The sequence below is a fragment of the Ambystoma mexicanum genome, chromosome 7q (assembly GCF_040938575.1).
Source record: "Ambystoma mexicanum isolate Mex_15411 chromosome 7q, UKY_AmexF1_1, whole genome shotgun sequence".
NCBI classification, from domain to species: Eukaryota; Metazoa; Chordata; class Amphibia; order Caudata; family Ambystomatidae; genus Ambystoma; species Ambystoma mexicanum.
In genome coordinates this window covers 337586713-337612647 of record NC_090941.1, presented here as the reverse complement: position 1 = coordinate 337612647, position 25935 = coordinate 337586713, and the positions used below count along the sequence as shown (strand labels likewise).

The following is a 25935-nucleotide window of genomic DNA, read 5'->3' as shown; positions in this document are numbered from 1 at the left end:
ACCGAGTTCCATATTTGATCATGCATGTTCGTCTCTAGCTATTGGCATTACTTTAATGCTCTTCTGTAAATCGAGCTGCACCTTTGAAGTATCCTGCCTCCTGCAGGATGTGCCCTGGGCCAGTAATCACAAGGAGCAGGAACCAGGCTGACCCAGGTATGTACAAAAGGAAACACGCTTTATTGTCTTGGTTACAGGTTCAGCATAGAATATAGGAGAGAGAGCTCATCAGTAGCTTCTACCCTGGTTCCCTGCCCAGCTCCAAGTCCCCAACCGTCAGTTGTGGAACTTCCAGGTGCCCCCAACACTCCAAGCTCCACTATAGCATTCCGCAAGGCACCTGCACTCACACAGACATCCTAGATCACATAAAGGGTACTACACATCCTCCCCCTTTAACAATCACAAAACGCAACAACCTCACAACCATGCTAGGACCAACAACCACAAAATTACTAGTACTCCTTCCACCCTGGCCCGCCACACCAGGGTCTTGGTGCTGCCACCACCAAGCACAAACCTTGCCTCAAAGGACAAACAAAACCAAGCCCTATGAGTTAAATATTAACTGTTCCGGATGGGACAAACACAATCCTCAACTCCGATGAGCGTGAACATAATTCACTTCCTGGACACGTCATCAAGTACGACACTCTTATTAGGGCCCTTCCTCAGATGCAGCTTTTACTGCACAGCAGGCTCTGGATCAAGGAAAACAGATGACACAGGGCTTAACGGCCACGGCTGGAATGCAGGGGGCAAACATGGGCGCGCGCCACCCATGGCCCCCTTGCACTCTCCAAAACACCTGTTTACCATGGTAATTTCGTATCCTAGCCCATTTCAGTGTCTCCAACTGAAAGTCCATAGTTCCGGACTACAAGTCCCATGAGCCTTCCCATATTGTGAGCGCAACGGCGCTCGGCCCACAGTGGACCAAACCAGTCTGCTTAAAATGGAAATGTCACCCTGCCACACGGCCCCATACATCCTCCAAGGTCCAAATTATCAGATGCTTGTTGCAGGTGCTGCAACAATCTCCCTCCTTGGCATCAGCTGCATGTCTCCACTGCCAGCACTAAAGGAAAACTCTTCTCCATGCTGGTACTTCCTCTCCATGTCTTCTCCTTCTCTCCTACGCCCAGTTTGTTTTGGGTCCAAACATCCTCGTCGCCAAAATGAAGTATCCTGCCTCCTGCAGGATGTGCCCTGGGCCAGTAATCACAAGGAGCAGGAACCAGGCTGACCCAGGTATGTACAAAAGGAAACACACTTTATTGTCTTGGTTACAGGTTCAGTATAGAATATAGGAGAGAGAGATCATCAGTAGCTTCTACCCTGGTTCCATGCCCAGCTCCAAGTCGCCAACCGTCAGTTGTGGAACTTCCAGGTGCCCCCAACACTCCAAGCTCCACTATAGCATTCTGCAAGTCACCTGCACTCACACAGACATCCTAGAGCACATATAGGATGCTACAACCTTCCTGAGTCCTTCTCTCAGGTTCACCAAAAACGTACAATGTTAAATGGCAATATATCACCTCTCACTCAAGCCAATTGGTTTTACCTTCTGGATTTGTGTCATTGTCTAAACCCTCTTTGCTATGTCCTCCTCCTCCAAACCTCCTCTTCCTTTTACATAGTCAAGGTCTGGTGACACCCTGTCCAGTTGATACCAGGATCACCTTTCGCCTGTTTTCCTTACACCATAAGTGCCTTTATGGCTTCAGTGTGGTCTATCTCTCAAACAGATTCTCTTGGTTGCCTTTGCGTAGAATACTATGGTCTAATAATACTCATCTGCTGTGCATACCCAGAGCTAAGCTGACTATGGTCAATCAGGGAGCATTTCAGTACATTGCTCCTAAATGCTGGAATGTCCTGCCCCCTGATCTGGGGGCCTGTTCCCCCCCTGCTTGCTCCAAATATGGCTTAAAAACGGTGCTTTTTCTTAAAAGTTCTGTCTTGCTCTTTGCTTGCTAGTTGTTCATCTGGCTGGTTTCCTCTTAGGTGTTATGTGTGTTCTGTTAGCGCGCCCATGCCTCCAGGATTTTGATGTAGCACTATACAAATAATAAACTGTAAAAATGTAAATATAGATATTCAATGAAAAAATACTGCTTAAGAGAGAGTTAAGGTGATCAGATTTAATGCAACAAAACCTCTCAAATTGAGCAATCGCATTTCGAGCAAGTCCACCTTAACTATATGCCTCCTGTTGTATAGTGTATGACCACAATGTTGACATCACAGATATTCAGTTGATGTGACTGCAGCCAGGTCATAGTTGATTAAGGGCTACATTTTTGGTTTGCACAAAAAGTCTTATTTATAAACACAATTATTTGTTAAGAGAAATGGATACAGTAACAATTCAAAATGGACAATGAAGCCTCACCTGCCACTGCAAGACGGACTTAATCTTGTAGGAAAGTGACATGTCTACCTACTGATATTGTTTAGAGCATTATGCAGTTCTGATTTAATTCAAATAACCATATGTTTGTTATGTTTGTGATTGTGTGTTTTTGTGAAAATAATGAACAACAGGTAACACTAATAAATATGTCCTAAAGATATATGTGTGTCAAATAGCATCCTGCTTAATTGACATGCACAGTTGGATCAAATATTTCTATGTATTAATATATTGTTTTGATATTTCTGTTGGGGAAAAATCTAGTGCCATTGTTTTGTATTATTCCAGGTATTGACTAGAATAGCCACAAATCAACAAAAGCCAATGAAGATTACAAAGCAAAGGTGAAGCTCCGTCTTGCCCGATCTTGCCCCGTTCTACCCCCAATAAACCCCCCTCTCCTACCCTTCCCACCTTCCAATACCCTCTTTTTTTGGATGCAGCCAGAGTACGAGTAGTTGCTTTTCTCTACTTGCACCGCTGATTTTGGAAGACATATAACATTCTCCTGATTCCTCGCTCCCCTATCTGTGCAGCCACATGGCACAGCCTAGTCTGTTTGCAGAGTGTCTTGGGAGAACTGATTGGGCTCATGCGCACAAAGGTATGCCAAGTCTGTTGAAATCAGTTAAGGAAGTGTGACAAATAATCAGCAGAGTGAGTGTCGAAGTGGGCGGGAGCGGCCGGGGACGGTGCTCCTCTACTTCTTTTAATTAACTTTTACCGTTCCTATACATTTATTTTAAAAAGAAACCGTTCCGGAACAGTTTCGTTTTGAAATAAAAGTATAGGAAGAAGTTGCAACCTGCACTTTCAGTGCACTGCACAGGACGTTTCCTTAAAGAGCAGGCACATGTGTTTTGAGGGGTTTATTGTGCATGGCAGGGGGCGCGGCGATGGTGTCTGTGGGGAGCTTCGCAGGTCAGTAGGGAACATAGTTCCAGTACTTCTTTTCGTACACTTCAACCACTGGCAGAGTCTTGCCAATGGCAGTCAGTGCTTGTACTGCAAAATGGTAAGCTGTTTATTGGCGGCATCCTTCTTACAGAGTTCCCATCACTCGCAGACCGCAGAAGGGCCTTCGACAGAAAACATGCGCAGCTATTAGCAATTGAAAGCTAATCATTGCATGGAGAAGAAAATCAAGCATGTGGCATTAATACGCAATCCTGCCTCCTAGCCATCTGAAAAGCAGATGGCAAAAATCTGATTCTCCAGCTGAAAGGAAGGGACACACGATATAAAACCTTGTTTGCATCCAAACTGTTATCGGGGCCATATTGATGCACACGATACATCATGGCGCTGTTTAAACAATCTAGCATGCTTTAATCATAAATGTTTATGGCTTTGTTTGTCTCTTGGTAAATTGAAATTGAAATCAGATGCCTGCACCTATCACAACATGGGGGACTCAGAAGAATGGACAACGTGTACCTAAAGCCAGTGCAACAAAATCCACTCATGTGAATAAACACATGTTCATTTTTAACCCCTTAAGTGGAAAGGAAGAGTATGCTCGTCCTTTTTGCATAGACTTGCATAATAGCCTGGCACATATAGTACATATGTATATAGTATATAGAATATATATATATAGTAGCACGGGGATGAAGTCCTTAATAACAAACATACTGCAATGGCTCACAACATCAAGTGGTGAATTCCAAATTCGGATGCAAACCATAAACTACTCATTCTATATTTTATATCTCAGGTGCACACATACAAAGGCCAGCCCTGTTGGAACCTGCGAATGTGCAGCTGTGAAAAACACGCCCTCCCCGGAGGTTTGCCACAAGGAGTGTGAGATCCACAAACTTACATAGCCATCATGTTGGTCACTTTGACCAGGGTCATTTGGTCCTGGACTCAGAGGCGGAGACAGGGTGGGGCTTGAGCGGGCAAGGTCTACACAACATCTGTAAATGCCACTCAGGGGCGCTGTGTGTTTCCATTTCCTACCCACTGTCCCTGTCCCTTCCTTATCTATGTCTTAGCTCTTGCACTATCTGAAATCTCGCCAGGCCGTGTAGGATAGTAACCTTCACATCCTTACTGTTCATGGCCTGTAAGAATGTAATTGCATTTTCCCTTGTTCCCTCCCTTGCCGTGAAGTGCTTTGAAACACGTGGTGTATAGGCGCTATATAAATAAATTATCATATCATATCTCTCTCATAACCCCAAGAGATGTCCGTAGCTGCTGACGGTTAACCCATTCCTCAACATATATCCTGACTATCAGCAAACTCTGTCATCGGCTAGAAGGTCTGACATGCACGTGAATACTACCCGATTCCATGTTTCTTCACCCTTGACTTTGCGGTAGGTGTAAGTGTTGGAAATGTTAAGAGCTGGGTGTGTCTTTCCTTCCAGAGTTATAATCATATCTCACACTGAAATGATTGAACACAGCACTCTGTATAACAACATTTGGAAGGCATTTGGAAGACCACATTGCAACAAATGGCTAACACTTGAATAAAATGATTTCTCCTTTCAGCATACCCTCCTCGTTTCTTCACATACAAAACAGCTTGAAAACCATAATATTGAAGATATACACAAACTGCCACATCAAAATTCAAACTCATTTTGTAAACCTCAGAAGGACGTCGGGCTCAATCGCTTCTGTTTTGGTATTGTCAAGAGAGACCCACAGAGTTGTACCTTATACCCTCAGAACCGGCACTTATTCCTGTAATGAACTCAGTTATTTTACAAATTTAGTTTGAAAACATTAAAGCAAGCCACACACCAGTCTAAGCACCATACAGCTCCTGCCTCGGTTACACCATTACCTGCAGACATGCCCAGCTAACAATGAGGCCAGAAATACACACTATGGTGATGGCCTAAAGGAAACATCTTGAGCGCATCTTTGTATTTACACAATTCTGGGAAGATTGCAAAACGAACTCCCTTCATAACTTTATTCCAATCAATCGAGAGCAGGGTATTGTTGTGCAGCCAGTTTCCTCCTTGTGTTTATTGGGTTTTCAGCCCACTACATGCCTTTGGCATCAAAGAACAGTTGCAAGGCCAACAACAATGTCAATGGGTTGTATTATATTTCGCTCACTTTGTTTGTGGAAAAAGACATATTCATTGTGTGGAATGAAATAGAAATGGCCTTTGTACCTTGTGGCAGTCACCTTTTATTTAATGTCAAAATAATGTAAATCCTGTTCCTCAAAACATGGCATTATTTCAGTGGCATTTTGAAGACAATGCATGTGTTATTGTGACCTGGATAGCGCTGCTAAACGACAATGATCTATTAAGATATTAACTAATACAGCATGAGCCTCTGCCTATGAAAACCGGCTTTTTTCGCCACTAGGCCTTTTGTTGCTCAATTCACTAGCATCGAGCCCTGCAAGCACCATGAACCTGCTTAACGCCTTTTCAAGATAAGTGTCCATTTGAAGTCCAACTCAAGATGGAGCACAAGCATAACCCGGGAAAAGCCTTCTTACCAATGTCCTGCATAATTTAATCAGCTCACCTTTAGAACAGGACAATGCTGTTTGACAAGGGGTCGATATAGGCAGGCAAACCCAGCTCTTCCCATGGTCAATACACTGATCACCACAGTTGGGTGATAATAGTGACAATGATGTTTGTCTAAAGAGTTAAGAAGATGGAGGAATCCAACACATCATCAAATAATAACACATTTGATGATTATGATTATTATAATTAACAATCATTCTTATATAAGTAATCATAAAAACATGTATTATTATTATAATTATCATTATCATCATCATTAATATTGTAAGTGTTTGACAATTTGCCAGATAACTCCATCTTCTAAGCTCCATAATAATCAATAATGTCAATCATTTCAAAAGTATTGTTATTGTTATTAGAATTATTATCAAATGCCAACACCCAAACAACACTCTCTGAGTTCACGAAATGTCATATTCTTTAGAAATACCAGTAAAGGGAGACAAGGCTAAAATGTCATTCTGCTAAATACCAAAATATCTTTGTATCACGTATCCTTGTTCAGAGGGCCCAGAAACTGCAGAATTAACACTGCGATTGAAAATTCACAAGGTAATGTAAAATAGCTGGAATGGTGAAACGGCTTGTTCGCAATGCAACAAGAGGGATAAGGTCTCTAAAGGGGGTAATTGAAAAAATAGGTGATGTAAATTGGTCTACCTACTATGCAAGGCCTTTGTGTTGTTGCAGTTACAAGGAGGTAGAGATGGTCATGCATACCTAACATTCAATAAATGTAGGTCTATTTAAAAGCATTGCCCTTGCTCTAGGATGCAAGGCATGGACTACATTTACTACCACACATCATGTTTAGGTAACTGCAGTAGCCATGCTGCCTCTTCAGTTATACCCACTGTACTGGTTTACTTTTCCACCAGTGCATGCAAGAGTAGATTCCTTTGTTTTGCATGAATGCCAAGACGGTACAAAGATAGGACGAACGAGGAGGTTTGACACTTTTTGCAATGCCTTCCCCGCACGTCCCCACTGATGGATGTCATGGGTGAAGCCAGTCCTTGTCAAATAATACATAGTGAATCCCATGTATGGACTTCCACCGAAAGGTGGCTCAGAGGAGTCCATTGCACACATCCATTATTTGAACTGGTGTCTCTAAGTCCACCTCATATATTAATTGTGGAAATATTCAACCTGGCAGTGAAGGGTTTCACGAATATCCACTCAACCCTTCCTTTCCTAACCCTAGCTAATTCTGTCTCCAACCCACCCACAGATTTGAAACCTCAAAGAACATGGTTGACAAGATGAATGTCAGAACACTACCCAATGCAACAATCACCTGTTCTTTTAATGGCATAGTTTACTGAATAAGACCATATCTTGCAAGACCATACTCTGAAATCCTTGATCTAGAACAAAGGCCTGCAACCTTTCATGTTTTGAACTACACATCCCATCAGCCTTAGGCAGTATAGCCAATGTGGAGGGATCATGAGAGGTTTTAGTCCAAAACACCTGGAGAGCTGAAGGTTGCTAGATCTAAAACAATCAAATGAACAACTTCAAGACCATGCTACTACTTAAACTTGAAATGCACCAGTGGCCCTTAAAGTGTCCAATGCATGTAGAAAATAATTGCTTCTAAATACCGAAATACATTATTTTATGAAATGATTTATATGAAGTGGAAATCCAGATATTAGGTTTGTATGTGAAGCATTGAGCATGCGGCGAAACCCCAACATGCAAGCTGTGTTCTTTTTCTCTTTGTAGTGCTCCTAAAGACAATGCTGCTCTCCCAGATGAAATACAATTCTGCATTCCTGGAGTTTGAGTGAGCATCTTAGCTGTTGTGGCAAAATAGCTTACTGTAATACAACAACTCCTCAATAAAACGATGAAAACAACGCAGCCAGGCAAGTGAGGAATTTGTGACATTGCCTTGGCATTGTTGCGCATTGTATGATTTCTGGAGGTGAAACGTTAACAAAAAACAGAACTAATCAGAGTCAAACTCTTATGACAAATTCGGTGAAGTTCACAGATGTTTTCATGTGCAAGAGGCATGAGGAAAAAGAGTTGTTTTGCAGTGTGAATTCCATCCCGCCAAATTCCTTCCCCCTAAAAAAAAGAAAGTGTTTCAGGATGGGTATCTTTAAAATGTCTGCTTTGATTTTAGCGATATCTGGCACCAACCTAGGGGTCAACCCACAAAAAAGTTACACTCGGTAACAATTATTTAAATCTGACTTAAGCATCACGTATTCCCAGTAAGTAAGATTTAGGTCAGGGGTACTCAATATTACTTATTTTCTGAACACCATAGACCTTTCCAAGGATAAGATAAGGGTAAGTAAACTTTTTAAAATCCCAAAAATCAGATCTTTTTTCAGTATTGTTTGTTTAGTTTCAAATAAATCTTACACAAATGTAAACCTGCAAAATTCATCAGTCCTCCAGTATATGATGAACTGGCAGGGAATCTAATAGAAATGTCGAGAGAGAGGTGGCATCTGGGGAGTAAGATAAATATTCCGACAATATAGAGGGTGTATCTGAAATTGACTCCAGTATAGTGTGGGGTATTATAGGTACAATGTTTCTTTTGTCATGAAGTGTATTCAATGAAACCGCCTGCATCAGAGTGGGTGAAATTGATTGTCGATCAAGATCGACCATAGTTACTTCATTTACTAGACAAGACTCACGCTGAGCAGAATCATGCACTATCAAATTAGGGGACAATTCTGTAGTGTTGCCCAAACTCTCACTCTTGGCACAGAAAATATCTGTTATTTTACTGCTCTACATGGGTGGAGGCGGTGCGGGAACACTAATGTTAGTAGATTTTTGCGCTCACTTCAGTATGTTCCATGGAATCTGTGTTCATATCCAACATAGCAGACTTATTTAGGCTACACGAATACAGTAGCTTTGCTGCATAGGTTATACATGTATGTCCATTACGCAGGGCCAATAGTTAGAAGCAAATGGTGGCCTTCAAGGCAGGATAATAATACAGGGCCAAGCCACGAATCTGCTTTTGTATGCCTCCTGCTGCGTTCAACTGCACTTGTCGCACTCTGTGTGGCGCTCAGCGCTCTAAGAGGGTTTCGGTCTGGCAGTAACTGGTGTTGCAGTCAAAGCACCCATGTGGAAACCGAGGCTCGTCAGAGGTTTGAAGGGCAACTCCACGCATCGCACTCCTCGTTGGGTACTGTGCTCTGGGAGGGTTCAAATACAGCAGTAACATGTGTCGCAGCCAAAACACTGCATGTGGGCACCACAGCTAGCTTCTGAGACGTTTAAAGTGCAACTGCACTCGCGGCACTCCGCAACATTGGTAATTCACACTTGACCAGTAGGTACAGATTAACAACCAATATACATATTTGTGGATAACAGGATAACTGTATGTAGCAACATTATGCAGAGAATACAAATGACCACAATACGTACAACCTTTGGGAACACTTAAAATGCATGTTAATGTGCACAGACAACACATATGGACAGTACACACAGAAGGACTGTATGTGGAATGACAATGCATATGGAACACACACACACACTCGAAACATGTATATGCACATACACGATTGGGACAGTCACAGGGGACATGCAAACCATTAGACATAATAAACATATGCACAGACAGCTTGCAATGCACACTTATGCGAGGAGTACTCGGAATCATGGATGAGTTGCTCAGAATGTATGTGCACATGGTCATTACAACCTGACTAGGCATGCAGAATCAGATACACACACGCACTGGAACACACGCACATATAAACACTCAAATACAAAAATACAGGAAAAGAACAAGGAGAGCAGTGTAAATATTTTTTTTAAGACTCATTTCAAATTACTTCCTATATAAAGTTGAAGTCTCCAAAATGTGAGAATGCAATAATTTAGGTATATATTAAGAGCCAGACCGAATGTGTTAATTCTGCACACATCTGAAATGCAGGTAGATTGGTATGTACCTAATACAAAGTCCATCACTCTACACATGATATTAGTTAGGTAGTTTACAGCCACGCAAACTTGAGTTTAGGAGAAAGTTGCAGTGTGTTGAATTTGCTTTGTTTAAGGGAAATATTGTATATATATTTGCATATAGAACATCTTGAAACATATCTAACTTGATCAGACAACACAACGCCAACAAAACATTCCAACTTTGAGCGCGTTCCTAGAAAAGCGCCGGCTGTAAAAGCAGCCGATTCTCGGCCGGCTTCCCATCTGCTGCATTATTCATCTCCCCTGCAACCTCATGCCCCACCATAAATTGTTACTTCATCTAATCAAAGGCGACTTAACTCCAGAGCAGGTCAAAGGTCTCATTTTGTGAAGTATTATCTTACTCCGAGAGTTTAGTCAAAAAAGAGAAGAAAAAAACGAAGAAGAAAAACAGTCAAAGAACCGGTAATAAATGGAGCTTTATTGCCCCCGGCAGTGGCCTATTTAATAAACTTTCATTGAAGGTTTCTTTCAACTGTTCCAGGACAATGAGGTAAAACCAAATCTTAAATTACAGCCATGTGTGACATTTCGAGTAGTCGTTCTTTTTATCTCAGCCTCCCAAACTTAGAAAAAAAGCAGAGGAGGCATGCCTTTGATAGTTGATTGTTCAATAGAGGTTGCAATGGTATGTTTTTTTTTTAAAAAAAAAGAAATAAGGCTTTGAAGCGATATAATAAACTGTACTCGATGATGCGAAGCAGCTTCTGTCTAAATCTGCACCCAACTACACCCTTGCCGATCGCTCTATACACATTGGTGTTGCTTTGACTTTATTTACTTATAGATCAATGTAAACGATTGCGCTTGAAACTTGCAAAACGGAAGGTGTGATTATTTTCTCACAACTAACGCACATCACAGTATGTTACTTTCTGGCCGGGAATGAGATACACATACATGTCTGCTTCATTCGGCACACGTTTAGCCATTCTTGCTACAAATATCTGGATTTTAATGGTAACTGCATACCTCCCTTTTTACGTTCCCATTTTATCTAACTGGTCTAGCCAACATATTTTACCAGATTGGCGCGAGCAGTTTAACATTAATCAAATCTGTCTGAAAGGTAATGCAAAGAAAATCCTGAAGCGTGTGTCCGAGCACGTTCAGCTAATCACTTTTAGGGCCTAAGTCACAGCACGTTTAGCGCGGAGCTAAATACACTTTGCAGCGGCCTAATTCACAGAGCGGAGCAAAGTGACTTTGCACTGCAAAAGTACTCTTTGCACCGTGCTAAATGAGCCTTAGGGCCCCGTTTCAAAGTGACTTTGCACTGCTGAAAAGTGACTTTACACTGCCAACACAAAACCTGATTCATGGGTCTGTGCAAATTGTATTTTTGAAGTGCAAAGTCAGTGAAAAGTCATTTTTGCAGTACAAAATGAACTTTGCACTGACTTTGCATGGTAAAAATACACTTTTCACAGTTCCATGAATCAGGGTTTGTGTCAGCATTGCAAAGTCACTTTTCGGCAGTGCAAAGTCACGTTGAACTGTGCAAATAATTCCATGAATCGGGCTCTACATGCTTTTTTTGTGAATTAGGCCCATTAAGCGTGGTGCAAAGAGTACTTTTGCAGTGCAAAGTCACGTTGATCCGCTCTGTCCATTAGGCCATTAATCAGTAATAGAAACTTACTTTTTACATGTTTTCGCTCGGTTCTTAGATCGTTTACAGTAAACCCTTCGAGTATGGATTCCCCTTCTATGTAAAACGTGCTTCTCCTCCTATCTAGTTAGGAATCCAAGTGTGGACACTAAGGAGCCGATTCATGGAAAAGTGCCAATTTTCCCTGAAAAAGATGCATGCCGAGAACGACACTGCCTAAGACTGCGTGTAGAATAAAAAATGTGCGCCACGCGTATTCTTGGAATTTGCTGCACAAAGAAACTGTATATGTAAGTCATGGCCAGAACGCCCCCAGCACACCCCCATGCAAAGCAAAAACAACCAGAACAGCTACCTCCGCGTGCACCCCTGGGTGCGATTACACACACCCTTCAAACAGTGCATGGGGTCCCCTGCAAGCGAACCTGCATTTAGGGGACCTTGCTTGGGGTCCCCCGTAACTGCTACCATTAGCCGACAACATGCATACAATGTATCGTAACTCAGGTAAAACTCTGCAAATCTGCGTGCAAACCCATGCAAACCATTCCTGCACCACACTGCACTGCATACGCGCACCCCTAAGTCAATCAGATCCCCGTCTGTGTACACGCACCCCTAAATCCAACTTGCAAACCCACCCTTGCGCTGCAATTCCTATGCACAAGTGTACTTACGCCTGCCTGCGGGTGGTGGAGAGATGGAGAGCTTTGCGTGGGAATTTTGAAGGCGAGAGGTTGCGTGGTCACATCCATGAATATGCTTTATCGTGAGCTTTTGTGGGCATGCTACAGAATGCCCGAGGCTCGTCCCTCATGATGCCCACTTTTTCCCCTGTTCTTCCTCATTTTCCGAGTTCTGTCCCCTACTCCACGTCTGCGCAGGCATTGCCCAGGTTCTGCGTGGTATCTCGAGAAAGGCACTCGACTGCACACAGCAATGTGCCGAGCCTGCGCGAAGTCCACGCAATTTACGAATAAGTGCCACGCAGTCGATTCCATGAATCGATGAACAGGGTTTTGTACACAGAATGGCACGCAAATCCCTGATTTTCGACTCAAATGAGTCCATGAATCAGGCCCTAAACATATGATTTTTTAAATAATGATGTGTCACATATATGTTTGTACTTATAAGGCTGTAAAGTAGGGGAATAAAGGTAAATGTCTGTTTTGGAGATTTTGACCACAGCACAACATGGATGTTAGCATATTCATTTTTTATTTACTTATGGTTTTTGGTTAGCACAGAGGCAAAAAATGTGTGTACACAGTAACAACGGCAAATAGAAGCACAGGTTATACATTATGGATTGAGTATTACAGTATTAGTAACATTATAATGCAGTTGACATAGCCATCATTTATAGCGCACCTCATATTTTCTGGGTGTTGATTGGTGCATCTCCTGGAAGAGGGGGCAGCTGTTTATGGTGAGCTGTAGGGCAGGGATATTGAGAGGGTGGGATAATGGGCTGGGTTCCTGAGAGAGAAGCAAGATTTGAGAGAATGTGGGGATGATTTTCCTAAGTTCATAAAGGGAGGGGCAAGTTAGAAATGCAATGGAAGGCTGTTCCTATGTTCTAGAACATAACCAGAGCATGCTAGCTTCTGAGGTCTTTCTTGTGGGGCTTTCTGGATTTACATTCGGGTGGTGGAATGAATGTGAAAATAACTGCATATGTTTATACAGCCCTTGCATAACGATATCTGAACCAAGTTAAAATACAACCACAAAGGGGTGCCGCTGTATAGAAAAAGAAATGGTATAAAAAGCCATGGCAGGATCGACGGTGAGGCAGACTCGCTTGCTTACGTGTAGTATTATCTGGTTGCTGCCATACGTCTTGAACCAACGGGAGCCACATTACAGAGCATTTCATTAGTGCAAGCACCATTGTGTACAGTAGTCAAACTAGGGAACACATATTCTTTCAATGCATGTTCTCACCATGTCAAAGTTTGCCCTGGTGCAAATACCATTTTGTGTTAGCACTAGGGCAAACATTGTCCTTGTGCAAAAAAGCACTGAAAGAATTACGTTTGTTGCGAAGGGGAGTCATAGTTCCTTTCATAGGATGACGCTGATATCCTCAATTTTCCTCAAACAAATCATACAGCCTTCAGTGCATGGGACAGGGATGTTGTTAGGTCTGGAAAAGATGCGAGACTACGCTAATGTCAGGACTGTCGGGACTCAGGACTACCTAGCCTTTTGGTTGTAGCTCCTGAGCTTCGATCATGGGCTACAACCAAAAGACCCGGGGCTATAGCCCCCTCAGCATCCCCCTAGCAACGCCTCTGCCATGGGATATATGTTTGGAAGGTTTTGGGGCGCAGTCTGCGAGGGCACAAAACAATACATTCCACCCTTCAATGCAGGAGAGCTCTAAACCTGGACTGGTTGAAAGGAAGTCAGTGGTTTACATGTTCTACATTTTTACATTATTTCTTTAAGTCAACCTCAACAGTTGGCCGGATTTGGCGTTAGAGGGATAAATCTGTCTCTGTTCTTCGTGGATAGTCAATGCTGTATTTGATGTGTAGGGGATCTGCAGTGTTGGTGGCTCAGTTCACACTTACTAAGATTTTAATTTAAAATATAGCAAAATCATTCAATATAGAATAAGGCCAAAAGAGGACCCCATGCAGGTCACCGTTAGGGGCAGTATGTTTACACTGCTATTTGAACAACAGCCGTACTCATCAAAAAAAATATGCAGGCCATGTGTGATACGTTTAGTGGCAGACATGCAGCTGAGTGGTGTCAAAGGCAGGCCTCTTATAGGTCCAGCAGAACACACAACATAGATGTATTCTATCGGTAGTGGATTTGGTGTTATTCATTACCTACATGGAGGATTTCTTCAGACTCTATCTGGGGTAAAATGATTACAGGTTGGGGTGCAGCTGGGGTTTTCTTCTGTCAGTGTGGGCCTTATGTTAAAGTATTATAGTTCTGCATGATATTTTTCCAAGAAAAGATAGATGGGTGATCTGGTGGGAGGGTAATCGGATAAATTGCTGGGGTCAAGGTAATGATTTCCACGATTGGCACCATGTGGACGTGTTTGGGTGTGGAATTTACGTATAGAAGGGGATGATGTGTTATTGTTGCATGGTATGCATAGCACTTCATGCACCTTATTAGGACCAATGGAAGGTTGGCTGTTATCACCGTTAGTGGAGACTTTGAGATAATTGCGTTTTTTTGAAAGGTTGTCAATTTTGAGATGAATGAATTTGTGCCTGGGGACCTTTGAGGTGCACTGTTTGGTATTTTTCAAATCAATGTTGAACTTCAGGACGTAGGATTTTTCTAACACATGTTTTTGATGTCTCAGTTTCTTTTGGACTGAGTGCAGAAGATGGGTACATACATAGTGCAGTGCGAGTCTAAGACAAGGTACAAAGGGTAACATAAGGAGAGAGCAAGAGTGACAAAAGGGTATGTGTGCCATCATGTAAGAGAAGAAAGGGATATAGAGACAAGGGCATACGAGGGAGTGTGTGTGAGAGAGAGAGAAGAGATGAGAACAAAGGGGAGAGAGCAAAGGGGAGGAAGCGAACATGAAGGAATGTGAGAGTGAAAGAGAGAGAGAGAAGAGGTAGAGTGAGAAAGAGGGCGAGTGGAGAAGGTATGATGCAGAAACCAAGCAAGATAGAAAGAAAGTAAAAGAAAGAGAGAGAGAAACAGAGAGAATGAGAAAGGTTGAACAGAAGATGCCATGAAACATCTTTGTCTCTAGAAGCCTGGGAAAGGAATTGTTGGAACCCAAAACCATGTTTGCACTTGGTTTGTTCAACATGGTAGAATTATCCCTATTTCCCACAGCACAATGTGTCAGTGGTCGAGTCTCTTCTTTGCCTGAGGAACCCCTAAAAGACACCTCTTTGAAGGCTGCCTTGAAAGTAACACCTTCCTTTGGCTTCGATTTGCCCTCTCCGTTCCGTCACTTCATCTTCCTGTAAACTTAGACCTTCCCCGCCAACCCTTATTCATGACGAGTAGGTCACTTTTAAGTCAGGAACTGCTCCATTTCATGGTTTCATGGTTAAGAACTGCTCGGAGTGATTGGAGTGATTGTAAAAGCCAATAATCAATATTTTACATTAAGTAGGTATTGCAAAAAGAGTGCATGATAAATTACTCTATCCTTGAACACAAGTGAGCATGCACTGTACTATTAATGTGATGACATGTGCACACGCAGAACAAAACACATATCACAATTGAACAAATGGGAAATAAGTTGAGGGCTATTTCTGTCCAGATGCCGGGCTGCGCGTTTTGTATCCAAAGAAGTCATTGTATGGGAAGAGTCTTCCGATTCCGGCCCAACTTCAGCTGTTTTCAGCTGGAAACAAAGGTGGCCCTTGAAATCTCATTGCCGGCAATGGAAACATTTGATAGTATCCAGTTCCAATGTAATATTCATTGCGTTTGAAGATAATGGATATACTCAGCTTACTTTGTACTTGGACACAAAGCAATGTATGATCCTGTACACGTGAAGCAATCAAGCAGTCTCAATATAAAAGATTCATTCAGGGCCATGCCGTGAAGGTTAATTTGTGCCGTCTATACAGCGCGTACGCCAAAGGCAACGTTGCCCGCGCCAATATTAATTCTCATCAGATCCTGCATTTAATACATATTTCTAATGTTGAAATGTTAAAAAAGAAAAGAGGAGAGTGTTTGCACTGTGTGATACACTGTAGGAGTGAAGTGTTCACAGCTGAGAACTCGTAGGTAAAGGAGCAGAGCGAAAATGTAGGTAGTAATGATAGTGGTCATTTTCAAAACCTGCTACTAGTCACTATGAAACTGGAGTTTCTAGACCAACATAAAACTTCAATTATTATTATTATTATTATTATTATTATTATTATTATTATTATTATTATTATTATTATTATTATTATTATTACTATTATTATTATTATTATATTATTATTAAAAAATGGAAGGGCCAAGTCTGTCTTGCATAATTGCAAAGTCGACCATATGAATCACCATCAATTGGATTTACATCAGTATCGAATGTCAGAAATAGGTCAGCTCTATACAAAGACATTATAATAGTTGCAATAGTAGATGGGATATAGTTTCCATTATCATATGTTATAAGGATAATAGGAGACAGTGAGGGGAGGATGCTCATGACCACATAAATGTACGAAGTTTAATGTGCAGTTCTTTTTATAAGGTCACAGAATGCTGAGGTGACTTGAAATATCCTTTTTATATATAATGTAAGGGGTATTGCATTGCATATAATAAATACATGGTCACTCTGTCATCTTTTAATACCTGGTGTCATGCTTACTCTAATGTATGAGAGCTTCCATTTGTTGATACATTTAAGCAATGTAAATCTGTTCAGAGAGAAAAAAAGCAATACCTTATAATGTGTTTAAGAATTATTTTAAGTAGTTTATTGCAATGCGTTTTAAAATCTGTGTTGTGGTTTAAATGAATTAATGACATGCAGATAGGGCCTTGCTCTCCGCTGTTAAACTCCAGCAGAGCACAATATGCACATGCTACTGTAACCTGTTCATTAGCAACTGAAGGCTGTAAAGAGTTAGAGAAAGGAATCTGAAAAGCTCGTCAAAGCTTTCATTAAGTGCTCCAGAGGCAGCTGGAATTCCTCTCTGTGTTGGCTCAATTTGCAGGCATTGTGATGTCACAAATCCAATGCAGTATGTTATTACAGATACACGAGTAATGCAATGTTCTTATCACCTGTGAGCAGCAATGTCACATGTATACTGCTGTACGTGCATTCTAAACAACTGCAGGTAGCAAAATAATAATAAAAGGAAGAAGAGGAAGAAGAAGAAGAAGAAGAAGAAGAAGAAGAAGAAGAAGAAGAAGAAGAAGAAGAAGAAGAAGAAGAAGAAGAAGAAGAAGAAAAAAAGAAGATGATGATTTCTATCAAGTGGCTGCATCAGTCCCATTCCTTGATGAGTAAATGGTGGCGCTATTTGAGAAGAATATATGTGGCATTTCTATGGGATTGGTGAAAAGATCATGCAATGAAAATCTGAAGGCTTGAATTACAACAAAAAAAATCAATGAGACATTCCTATGATAAAACATGTTTGTAAATCAGGCCCACAAAGTTATGGATCTATCAAAGAAGGCCACAATAAAAGAGATCCAAGCCAGCTGCCGTTGACTACCTTTTGATTCATAATATTGCTCAATGCACCATAAATCATTAACTTCAGTTTAGAGATCCACACAGCTGAGATTCCTTTCAAACTCTCCTGCTACAGATTGCCTTTGCATGTAAAGGATGGGAGCACCGAGTGAACAAGCATGGCACATGTGCTTTTACCAGTACATTATTTCCTAGTTTAGCAAAGGATTTGCCGCATTACAAATTCCAGCCAATTGTTGTAGTCATATTGCTATTCATGATTTGCTGAAGCCAAGATGAGTGATAATTGACTCCTGGCAAATAAGACGTGTTATGCTGTGTGCATGTGGCAAATTCAGGCCATCAGTGATGTTTTATGCCTGGCTACTTTATCAAATAAACAATACATCAGCAATTCATGCACAATTGCAGTCAGTCAGTCCATACGACTTGGCTACAAATTCAATTTCAGGTACATATTTTGTATAAAGAAACACAAAAGCTATTAAATTGGCATATGCAGTTACTTAATATAATGCTCTCAACAAAACAGTAGGATCTCTGTGAAGACTCCCATTTGAGCCACATTCAACACAAGCATTGCAGTCCTCTTACCCGGTATGGAGTAGAAATGGCCCTAAACCACACATCAAGGCACCATCTAATATTCATTCTTGGATGTTCACCTCCAGTACAGAGCCAAATTGTCACGCACTGTAGGTCTGCTGCTATCAAGTGACAACCCTGCATTGTTGCTCCATATGAGATACATCTCATTGCTTCAGGTTGATGTTGTTTAGTGGACATGTCCCAACACTCCACAGGGATATCAACTACACCACACTGATGTTCCTCCATGAGGGACAATATGTATCTGGCCGTTACATTCTTGAGCGGTGTCGCGCTTGTATGGATGTTGCTACATTAACACAGAGAGGTCTTCTCGTGTTATTTGTACAGGTAATGCAAAAAAAGGAAGTTATGGGCAAGGCCACAGTTTAAATGTGTATAGAGCTGAAAAATGAAATATGAATACCAATCATGAGGTGCAGGGTGTTAAGAAGCTCGATGTGATGATATGAAGAAATACGAACGTTGAACATAGAGAAAATGCATCCAGTTCAAGCCACTGATAGACTATAAAGTTGACTGCACCCTCACCAGAAGCAAAACAAAAAAAGAAATTAGAAACACTGCTTTTGACATAGCTCAACATATAAGACAAATAAGAAGATACAGAATCAAACCTAACTTAACCTCATCGAGACCTTCGGTTAGGGGTCTCCAACCTGCAGATCTGCAGATGTTTTGGACTACACCTCCCATGATCCCTCGCCATTGAGTAGGCTGGCCAAGGCTAATGCGAGTTGTAATTCAAAACATCTGCAGACCCATGTGCTTAGGGGATGAGCAGCAGGAGGGAAACCCTGTCAAATTTTGCAAAAGTGATGCTCCAATCACAGCTAGTACAGGGTAGTGATACTTCTAATTTATTAGGTATATTTTGCACTTTGAATTTATTTGTAAGCATAGATTGCATTTAAACATTGATTTTATATGACTCTGACTTCATTTTGCCTTCTTCTTTCTTCTCGTGAGTGTGGCTTCTTTGGTTTTAATGCCAAAGACACCAATTAAGGTCCCTCCCTACCTGTGGGGGTTGGGGTCTAGAATAAATGGACCTATGTGATCACTGCAGAAACCATAGTGTTGACTTCCAAAATGCCAACTACTATTTGCCAACTACTATTTTTCTTTATTGTCCCTCACTACCATCTAATGGAAGCGGGGGACACGCCCACAACCCCCAACCTCCATTACAATGACTTAGGGCAGAGGGGGACAACCCTGCTCCTTTTAGTCAGCATAATGGGGGTGAGGATTTTTGTTCTACTCAAAGGCATGTTGTGTGTATGTGTAGAATTGATCAGTGAGCAACTTTTTATGGCTGGCTCATAGCGTTTAATTTAACATGTTTCCCCTATTGTAGATACTTGGGTGGTCCTGAGAGAATTATGTTTAAGAGGACTTTTAATATGTTTAGAAACTTGGAAAAATTGACGTTGGCCCACCTAGGAAACATAGACGTTAATGTGCCTGATCAAATTTGTCTTACTACATTTTCTAAGGTACTTGAAAAGAAAACCCTGACATAGGATAGAGCTCTTAAACTAGGTAAATTAGTCAAAAAGAAAAGGTATGAAGACACATTAAACAAGGCTTTCAACCGGGGAAACTGAGATCATATCTCTTTAGAACCCGGCGAGGGTCAATCAGAATGTAACAAACAATCTGATTGGCCCTCGCTGGGGCATTACCCAACGCAGAATCCCTCGCCATCATATCCCTGGCAGGGCGGTGTGGCAGCCCCTCGGAATGGGGTAAGCCCTGTTACGAACCACCACACGGCTGGAGGCTGCCATTCCTCCCTCACAGGTGATTCAGGTAAGTGTTTTCTCCCCCCTTCCAAACAATCCCCTCTCCACCCTTCCAACCCCACTTACCTTCTTTTTGCTCCATTTTCGAGAGCAAACGCGCTGGGAACACTTCTGTCCCCAGCGTGTCTGCTTCCGATGGCCATCAAGGAAAGGGACCACAGACTCCATTTTCCCTTCCCAGGCGGCCATTTTTGTTTAGATTTTTTTTTCTGTTCCAAAACGCTGCAGCATTTCAGAACTGAAAAAGAATTCTATTAGTACCCTGTTATTGCGGGCCGGGGGTACTAATAGCAATAAGCCATTTGCCACAGGGGCATTATCGAGTCAGGTAATGCCCCTGTGCCTTTCTTAAGGCCCTCGCTTTGCTCGGGCCTGTAACTATGGGCCCTGGGGCATTACCTGACTTGGTAATGCCCGAGCCGCTCAGGGGTTATTGCTAAATTAAAAGCTGTACACAGGCAGCGAATAGCCTTATCAGTTACTTGCACCTAAACATCCTGCCAACATTAGATTGTGGACGGATGTATGAGACTAGTAGACATTTCCTCACTATGTATGACACATTAACAGAAAAATAAACTTAGCTATGGAAGATTTATACATACAGATAGAGGTTATGAATCAGAACAGTTTTGGAGTACCATGTATGGAGGGGATAACTAGTAATTACTATAGCATCTATATAAGCCTGCGAGGAAAATCATTAACTGGTAATTAGGAAAATCAGTCAACTTTTGGTTAAAATGATGGCTGTAGGAGGTGAAATTAAATTTATATGTAAGATATAAACTAAACGTATTGTATGCACAAAGTGAATTTTATTTTTAAGATTATACGGAAATAGATATTAAGTGTGATAAATGTATGAATTTTATGAGAATATATTATTCTATGGAATGATGAAATGTTGTATTAATACTCCATTTTAGTATGTATAATATAATGCTATAGGTTTATATGTATTTTAACCATAATGCACGTTAATAAAAAAAGAAAAAAATAGCTTTTAACAGAAATTTGCACTGAAAATAATGAGATTGCAATAAATTGATACAAGAACATTTCCCAAAAACACTTCAGTATTGCTTGCAGTGTTATAAAACACCACACACTGTTTATTGAATAAATCCCTATTGTATGCTGGATTGTAAGACTGAAAAGAAGCCCATCCCTATATCTAGCTGGAATATGGAGAATACACATTTAAAGTACTTCATAGAAAGTGTGAGATCCAAGAGCAACACTGTATTATGTGCCCCAAACCTCTCCTACCCAAACTATTGGTCAGATATGTTAGTGAGAACGGAACAATATTCAACATCAGATCGAAAACGATGTCTTAGAAAGTGCTGCCAATCTTGAGTTCAAGCCTTCCTTTTGCAATCCCATTTTGAATATTTGAGCATTGACACATTGATGCAATTCATCAGGCGAACCCTCTGACAAACTGGCCTGCCACCTCCTTCATAGGTAATATTGACTCTGCATCCACACCAAGAAAACAGTCTTTGTTCAAGCTTGCATCTCCGCGGCATCAAACAACATGGCCAAACTATTCAAAGTCTTTAAGGAACTGGACAATCCTGCAGCAGCATCCGCTGGTGTCACACCCAGCCAAGAAATGTGCTTGCCCCTGGCTGCACACTTCACTGCAAAAACCCAAGACATCCTTCCCTCTCTCTCCTTCACACCACCTAATTCACCAACACCTCTAGAGCCTCCCTTGGCTTCTCCACCACGTCGCTATTCTTCTCTCACTCCTGTAGCACCTGATGAGTTTGCCATGCCTTGAAGATCGTATATCTGTCCTCCCTTGTCTCCCCTCCTTGATTGGTGGCGCCTCAATGCACTTTGAAAAACTGCAGTATCGTCGTCAGACCTATTTGCTGTTATGTACACCGTTAATTGTATTACATGCACTTGTTCCATGCACCCACTCTGCCCCTGCAGACTTGTATAGTTCAGAAATTCAAGGGCTCTGAATGACAGTTGTTTTTTGCCCTTGTTCCCGCCCTCCTTGAGCACTTTGAAACACTAGCTTTGTGAATCGGTGATTTACAAACAAAAATAGCATACCATACCATCCTTTGATCATGAGTTTTCTTATAGCCATGCAACTAGACATTGCCGCATGACGGGAAGAATCAAAATGCCCTATTAAAGTGGACCTGTTTTTAATATTCCACCACCTTTATTAATGGATAAACTTACCTGCAGAGGCTTCTGCTGACTTTGAATTTGGTTTGGGAATAAAATCCACTAATCAAAGATCAACCTATTCCACTGCCCAGTGTATGCAACGGGTCATTATTGTTTAATTAGTAACTACCTGTTACTAATGTTTTGTTTTAACTGCTAACTGCTCACAGAACACATTGTCAGAGATTCAAACACTGCTTGGTTCTGTTATCCTGCCATTTGTATTTACATTTGGGCTTATATATCATGCACTTAGCTTAGGAGCAATGGAGCACTGAATATTGCTTGCTGGGGAGTACAACAACGATGTAAACCACACCCAGAGGGCCCTGTCATCAACACCATATATTCCCTTTGACATTATGATGTTGATTATTTTTCTTCAATAAAGTGTACCTAAAATTAGCCATTATATTAATAAACAGTCATTCATGGAATCATACATACTTAGATGCATGCCAGTACCTTTCACATTAAAACAAATACATTTTTGTGATGAATTTGAAAACATATAATTAAGACTTACATACTAGGTGAGGGGTCATTATCCTGGAATAATGATCCACCCTTATTTGTTTATCCAATGCGGAGACCTACTCATTGGGAAAGCGGCATTAGCCCAAGTCATAATCACCCATTAGTACTACTTGTAACTAGCATACTTTGCTTGCTGGCAGATGCTCACAGAACTCTCTAACTGACATTGCAATTCAATGTCCAGGCAATAAGAGACATGTTGGTTCTGTTCCCATGCTAAAACATTATCTCCATACATTCAATTTTTTGTATAGCATGTTAGTTTACCTATAAATTGGTGTCGGGCTCAGTGATGTGGTCCTGCTTGCATAGTCCAATGGTAGGCTAGCAATATTGTCCTGGGCTCTATGGATTGTATTTAGCCTGTTTGAGGGGTTCTTTGTATTGTAGACTAAGTAAAGGTCCAACGTCCACACTCCAAGTACCAGCACAATATTAAACGATAAAAACAAGCAGGGATTAAATGCCAACCTCTAGCAGCCAGAGATCATGAAAAATGTATTGTCTAGAAACCCAAGTACAGTGACAATGACAGACTATGGCTGAACAATGCTTATATTGTGCAGAAACTAGATCCGAATATTGAGGAAAGATTGAGTCTTGCTAATTAGCCCTAATAATACACACACATAAGAAGGCCAAATTGCTTACTAGTAATGTCTCTATTTTCTGTCTTTTGAAGCAGAACCATTTATTATCAATCCACTTTTACACCTGTGGAAGGCAATTTGCCAGTTGAATTTATTCCCCCACGAATGTGTTTTAATGGATTATCTACCTTTACTATTTCTGCCCTGCCAATCTTTTGTTTTTTACCGCTTTTTTAATGGTAATTGTGCAACCGGGAGTCGCTCTTAAAATAAGAAAATGATCACCCAGAACAAAGGTCCTGTGATGCTACTAGTGATAACTGCTGTGTTTAAGAGCAAACTGAGCAGGTAACTGCCCTCTGTCTTCGCTGAGTCTTGTGCTGGCGGGTCCTGTCCCAGGGGTTATCACTATAAATAAACAATTTCTATATCAAGTACCTTAAGGGAATGTTTGGCAATTGTTAATGAGTTTTTCTGCAGTAGGGCATATTAATGTATCTTTTAATACACAATGGGCATCATTATGAGTGTGGCAGTGTGGGTAAAAACAGCAGCAATGCAGTGCTAATTCTGTTACCACCACATTATAGCATCGCTGTACTACAAGTTTGATGGTAATGTTGAGTATTTACCTTCAGTAAAAAGCTGAATGTAAATCCTACACCTTACCATCAAAAATCAGCAAAATCCGCGGAATTACTGCTGGTGGAATTACCTTTGGACTCCAAAAATGGGGATTAACACCACCCTACTCCTAATCACACAGTAAAACCACAGGATCAAGTGGTGGTAATGGTAATCGAGTCTGGCAGCAATTTGGCAGATTTCACATTGAATTACCACCAAACTCCTAATCAATTGTTGGTAACTTTTGGCTCAATAATGGTGTTCATATGTGATGGGCTTTCATGACATTGTTAGCCAGTTTAGTAGCCTCAAACAAATGAAGAAACATATAGGGCCTCATTCCGAGATTGGTGGTAGTCATGGCGCTATTTGTGCCAGGATTGCCACCAATAAAGGGTCCGGCACCGGTCTAGTTCAATGGGGACTTACCGTTGTGTAGTCCGACCTTTGCGGGACCGGTAAGTCCCCATTGAAAATACCATTCCTCATTCCCATTTGAGCCCCCATAGGGCTCAATGGGAATGGGGAGGGCACAAATAACAGGCTCGTTATTTGCGCTCTGGTCCCTTTGCGGGTCCCGTCCATAACGCCTGGTCAGACCAGGAGTTACTGGAGGGACCAGCTAAGGGACCTTGTAGTAGGGCGGTAAGGGATTACCAGCACCGGTCTCCTTACCGGTGCCCGATATCCCTTATGCCCTTCTCGGAATGAGGCCCATAGTCTGGATGAGATCCCAAGCAAGGAATCTATGAACTGAAAAGAATGCCCACTAATGTAGATAAGGAAGAGTGCACTTGTTGTGAGTGGAGAGGCCGGAGTTCAATAGTTTATTTGTACCAGGAGACAAATCAAAGGTATGGAAATTAACTGTGCAACTCCATTATTTTTGTGTTTAGGTATACATGCTGGATTCTGCATTTAATTATCCCTTTTACTGCTTATAGATATACAAACATTTTCGATATGTATTGGGATGACCTGGTTGTTGACCATAGTGTGTATATATATATATATATATATATATATATATATATATATATATATATATATATATATATATATATATATATATGCAAAGAAAAGAGGGAGGAGCACAGCTCTGGGTACCAGCTGCAATCAGCTCAACAGTTCTCCTCCTAGCATGCTTTCATGCCTCATCAATCTTCAGGAAGACTGAATGGATTCAGGTGTGCCAGGTTCAATCCCTCTGGTAAGTACCAGGATGTTGCAGCAGGGAATTTTGGTATCTGTAGATTAGAACCAGCCAGGATCCAACTCTCCCCCATTTTTCAATGTTAGCCTTGATTTCTCTATGCATTTTGTTTGCATTTGTATTAATCACGATGTTTGTGTACACAAATGTATGGTCGGATGTTTAACAAACTCCACTTAAAATTATGTAATGAATTAATGAGTTCTGCTGTTTTTGTATTGTATTGACTCCATCACCCATTGATCCCAGGGTTCTTATTGGGTGTTTCTTTATTGTTCTTGTGAGTTTCCTGCCCATCTTGCGTTTTGAATATATCCTTTTTCTCAAAAATGTTGATATCAGAAAGGCTAGCAATGCACCCATTTCTGATTGAGTGATTATACTCAGCAGAGATACGGTTGTGAGGAGTGTCCACGCAATCTAGTGCCTTGTTTCCCTGTTTTCGTGTTTTTTAATGATTGTGCAGAAACCACTATGGGCAGGAGCATGGTATAATTAAAATGTACTTTCTCAACTTATACCCGCACTTTGTTTCCTGCCCTGTATCTGCGGTCTACTTCACCGTGTTCTCTCCCTAGTATCATTGCACCAATCAAGGTTTCAGTCTCCCAACACATAGTGCATCCCCGATGAGCCAATATTTC

General features: G+C 41.3%; 1 protein-coding gene across 6 annotated transcripts in view; it reads right to left on the bottom strand.

Moving 5' to 3' along the window:
* The window catches only part of DACH1 (dachshund family transcription factor 1), a 642674-nt gene that overhangs the window by 374249 nt on the left and 242490 nt on the right, over positions 1-25935 (bottom strand). The window lies entirely within an intron of this gene.